Below are 5,483 nucleotides of genomic sequence, written 5' to 3'. Positions count from 1 at the left end.
CTGCTGTCAGTGACAGTGATGACACAGCAGACTGCAAGAGCGCAAAGGCCTCAGTCAGACCATCTGATGCGTCTGACAATGAACTGGAAGAACCGCTGTTCACCATTGGTCACTTTTCTCCTAAGAAGGAGGAGATGAATCCAGAAGACTTACGTCTAGTTCGCAGGTCTGAAAGGGCGACCAAAGCCAGACCTCCAAAGAGATTTGCTGATGAGTTTGCTAAGACGGCAACTGCTGTTCTTAGTAGCTCAGAGAAGGTGTGGGAACCTTCAAGCTTCAAAGAGGTTCAGGAGTTAACCTCTAAAGATGCTGAGCCTTGGCTAAATGGCATGAAGGCTGAAGTTGATTCCTTGAATAGGAACCAAACTTGGGAATTGGTACCGGTAGTCCCAGGAATGAGACTGGTTGGCAGCAAATGGGTCTTCAAGGCCAAGACAGATCAGAATGGCGAGGTTGTCAGACACAAAGCCAGATTGGTTGCCAGAGGTTTTTCACAGGTACCAGAACAGGATTACCACGAGACCTACTCGCCCACCGTCAAATATGAGAGCATTCGGCTGATGCTCAAGATAGCTGCAGAGGAGAAACTGCATGTTTCCCATCATGACATTAATACAGCTTTTTTGTATGGGATTTTGGAGGAGCAGCTGTACATGCTTCCACCTGATGGAATGCAGATACAGAAGGGAATGGTCTGTAAACTGCGGAAATCCTTATATGGTCTCAAGCAGAGTGCCAGGTGTTGGAACACAAAACTCACTGAGACATTGCTTTCTCTAGGTTTTCACCAGGGCAAAGCTGATCCATGTGTGTTTATCAAGGAGGAGGGGCAAAACAAACTGTATTGTTTATGTTTTGTTGATGATCTTTTGATGTTTTGGAAAAATCAGGCTTTTTACCAAAGCACCCTAGCTCAACTGAAGGAGCACTTTGACATGAAGGATCTTGGTGAGGTATCCAACTATCTTTCTCTGCAGGTGGAGAGGGACCAAACAGGTAATTTTCTGGTACACCAGACACAGAAAATTGCTGATGTATTAACCAGGTTGAATTTGGTTGATGCAAACCCAGCAGACACACCGATGGTGACAGGTTACCAGGTAGATGGTACTGCTGAAGCGTTTTCTGACACTACGCTGTACAGATGCATTCTAGGCAAGTTGAATTTCATTGCTAGATGCTCAAGACCTTCCAGTAGCACCTTAAAGACCAACTAAGTTAGTTCTTGGTATGAGCTTTCGTGTGCATGCACACTTCTTCAGATACACACATGCATGCACACAAAAGCTCATACCAAGAACTAACTTAGTTGGTCTTTAAGGTGCTACTGGAAGGAAATTTTTGTTTTGTTTTGACTATGGCAGACCAACACGGCTACCTATCTGTAACTGCTCAAGACCTGACATTGCTGTAAGCACTAACCTGCTTAGCAGACATGCTAACAATTTTACTGTTCAGGATTGGAAAGCTCTGAAGCGCATAGCCCGCTATTTGAAAGGGACTATGCACTACAGGCTGAGGTTCACCAGTCAGAAGACTGGAGGTCTTGAAATCTTTGCAGATGCAAGTTTTGGAAGTGACACCACGGATGGTACAAGCACTTCTGGAGTGTGCTACATGTACAACCACTGTCTGTTTGACTGGCTGTGCAAAAAGCAGACGACAGTGAGCCTACGTTCCTGTGAAGCAGAACTCAATGCTTTGTCATTTTCACTCATGGATTGTGAATGGTTGATGCAACTGTTTAAGGACATTGGGGTTACTGTGAAATGTCCTGTACAAGTGTATCAAGACAATAGATCCTGTTTGGCTTTGCTGAACTCAGAGAGTTGCAAGCAAAGAACCAAGTACTTGCAGATTAAGCTACATCGTGCAAGAGAGTGTATTCAGAAAGGACTGATTCAGGTGTCCTACATGGCAGGAAATGAAATTCCTGCTGATCTGTTGTCTAAGGTTGTTAACAGAGAACAACTTAAGGTTTACGTACAGAGGTTGCAATTGGGTTGAACCACAGGTACTACAGGTTACACGGAAAGGGGGAGGATGTTAGGATATTTCCGTTCCACCTTAAGAGAGCAGGCTTGTGAGTCACAGAGTCTGCGCATTTCCTTTTACAGGATGTTTATGTTTGCTATTGCTTTCGTTTTCTCTCTCTCTGCGCCAGAACACACTAGCAGGCAGTCATGTTTGTTCTTTGTTCTGACCAACGCTGAATAAACATTCTAAATTATACTCTCCTGAGTGCAACTTTTGCTGTGTGAATTCTGCTGACAGAGTGTGCACCAGCCCAAGAATGTGGCAAGCTATTTCTTAGGCTTCGTGTCGCTAATTGCTGATACTGAATCTACGGGAGGTCGATGGATCGTCCGGCAGCCGGCATGGGGGCTCAGATGGACTTTATCTCCCTGGCAGTATCCCAACAGTTCCGTGTGCTACGCTGGCTCGCCAGATGCGGCTTGTCACGCTGGCCACGTGACCCGGAAGTGTCTGCGGACAGCGCTGGCTCCCGGCCTATAGAGTGAGATGAGCGCACAACCCTAGAGTCTGGCAAGACTGGCCCGTACGGGCAGGGGTACCTTTACTTTACCTTTACAACAATGCTGTATATTGCTCCCCGCTTATTTAACTTATATGCGGAATTCAACATGCGAAAGGCTTGAGTGGATGAATCCCAAGCCAGAATTAAGATTGCCGGAAGAAATATCAACAACCTCAGATATGCAGATGACACAACCTTGATGGCAGAAAGCGAGGAGGAATTAACCTCTTAATGAGGGTGAAAGAGGAGACCGCAAAATATGGTCTGAAGCTCAACATCAAAAAACCGAAGATGATGGCCACTGGTCCCATCACCTCCTGGCAAATAGAAGAGGAAGAAATGGAGGCAGTGAGAGATTTTACTTTCTTGGGCTCCATGATCACTGCAGATGGTGACAGCAGTCACGAAATTAAAAAGCGCCTGCTTCTTGGGAGAAAAGCAATGACAAACCTAGACAGCATCTTAAAAAGCAGAGATATCACCTTGCCAACAAAGGTCCGTATAGTTAAAGCTATGGTTTTCCCAGTAGTGATGTATGGAAGTGAGAGCCGGACCATAAAGAAGGCTGATCAATGGAGAATTGATGCTTTTGAATTATGGTGCTGGAGGGAACACGACAAGGTTCCCAATTTCCCTATTGCTTTTTATATCGGTCCTGGAGGTTCTCTTAAATATGATTGGAAGGGACCAGTTGGTTAACGTTATACAAGTCGGAGCCAAACAGTACAAATTGAAAGCATTTCCTGGTGATCTAGTATTGACATTACAGGAGCCAGAATCTAGTACTAAAAGAGTATTGGAACTGATTCAAGAATTTGGTCAGGTTGCAGGATTCAAGTTGAGTAAGTTAAAAACTAAGGTTTTAGAGAAAAATCTAACAGTGACTGAGAGGGAGAGGTTTCAGAAGGAGACAGGTTTAACATTGGTTAAGAGAGTGAAATACCTGGGGGTTAATATGACTGCCAAGAATGTGAATTTATTCAAAGATAATTATGAAAAATGCTGGACGGAAGTGAAAAAGGATTTAGAAATATGGTCTAATCTGAAGCTTTCATTGCTAGGCCGTATTGCTGTGATAAAAATGAATGTATTGCCAAGAAGTGGCAGAGAGATATTTCTAGATTTGTCTGGCAGGGCAAGAAGCCCAGAATAAAATTTAAAATACTAACTGATGCAAAAGAAAGAGGTGGATTTGCCCTGCCAGACCTTAAACTTTACTATGAATCAGCTGTTTTTTGCTGGCTGAAAGAATGGCTGCTTCTTGAAAACACAGACATTTTGGATTTAGGAGGTTTCAATAATGTATTTGGGTGGCATGCATATTTGTGGTATGATAAGGTCAAAGCACATAAAGCGTTTAAAAACCATATTGTCAGGAAAGCAATATTTAATGTCTGGATAAGATATAAGGACTTATTTGAAAATAAAACCCCAAGGTGGTTGTCACCAATGGAAGCGAAGGCTCAGAAAAAGCTCAATATGGAGGCCAAATGGCCGAAATATTGGGAAATTTTGGAACAAGAGGGAGATAAATTAAAATTGCAGAGCTATGAAAAACTAAAAAACAAAGTGTGAGATTGGCTTCATTATTATCAAATAATGGAGGCATACAATTTGGACAAGAAGATTGGCTTCCAGGTGGAAAAATCAAAATTGGAAACAGAACTGTTAGACCCCCAAACTAAGACTCTGTCAAGAATGTATAACTTGCTGTTGAAATGGAACACTCAGGATGAAACGGTTAAATCTGCTATGATTAAATGGGCACAAGATGTGGGACACAACATTATGCTGGCTGACTGGGAACAGTTATGGACCACAGGTATGAAGTTCACGGCATGTAATGCCTTAAGAGAGAATATTATGAAAATGATATACAGGTGGTACATGACACCAGTTAGGCACGCAAAAATATATCATTTGCCTGACAATAAATGTTGGAAATGTAAAGAGACTGAAGGTACATTCTTTCACCTTTGGTGGACGTGCCCAAGGATTAAGGCTTTCTGGGAGATGATCTATAATGAAATGAAAAAGGTATTTAAATATACCTTTCTGAAGAAACTAGAGGCCTTTCTCCTGGGCATGGTCGGTCAGTTGGTGTTAAAGAAGGATAGAAATTTTTTAATGTATGCTACAACAGCAGCAAGAATACTTATTGCAAAGTATTGGAAGACACAAGATCTACCCACCCGGGAAGAATGGCAGATGAAGGTGATGGAGTACATGGAACTGGCGGAAATGACTAGCAGAATCCGAGACCAGGGAGAAGAGTCGGCAGAAGATGATTGGAAGAAATTTAAAGACTATCTACAGAAACATTGTAAAATTAAGGAATGTTAGAAGGATGCTGGAATGAAGTTATGCGGTTTTAGCAGTAATGTTATAGAATTAGGTAAAATTAGATCATGAATAGGTGAGAATGTAAAGTTACAATATATTAAGATAAATCATTAAGATAAAAGCAAAAATGGAAAGGATTTGCTGAAGTAACCAATTGAACTAGAATACAAAAAAGGGAGGTGTGAGGAGGTCAGGGAAACAAGTAAATGAAAGACAAGACATGTAAAGATTGATTTGTTTTTAATTGTTTTTATTTTTCTGTACTTTGTTTTTTCTGTTTTCTTTTTCTTTTTGTAATTCTTTGAAACTTTAATAAATATTATTTATTTTTTTAAAAAAGAATTATGGTGCTGAAGGAGAGTCCCATGGACTGCAAGAAGATCAAACCTATCCAGTCTGAAGATCAGCCCTGAGTGCTCACTGGAAGGACACATACTGAAGCTGAGGTTTCAATACTTTGCCCACCTCATGGGAAGAGAAGGCTCCCTGGAAAAGACCCCCTTGATGTTGGGAAAGATGGAGGGCACACGGAGAAGGGGACGACAGAGGACGAGATGGTTGGACAGTGTCCTCAAAGCTACGAACATGAGTTTGACCAAGC

The sequence above is a fragment of the Podarcis cretensis genome (genome assembly GCF_951804945.1).
Source record: "Podarcis cretensis genome assembly, chromosome: 2".
NCBI lineage: Eukaryota > Metazoa > Chordata > Lepidosauria > Squamata > Lacertidae > Podarcis > Podarcis cretensis.
The sequence above is the reverse complement of the archived record's forward strand: the minus strand, read 5'-3'. Positions refer to the sequence as shown.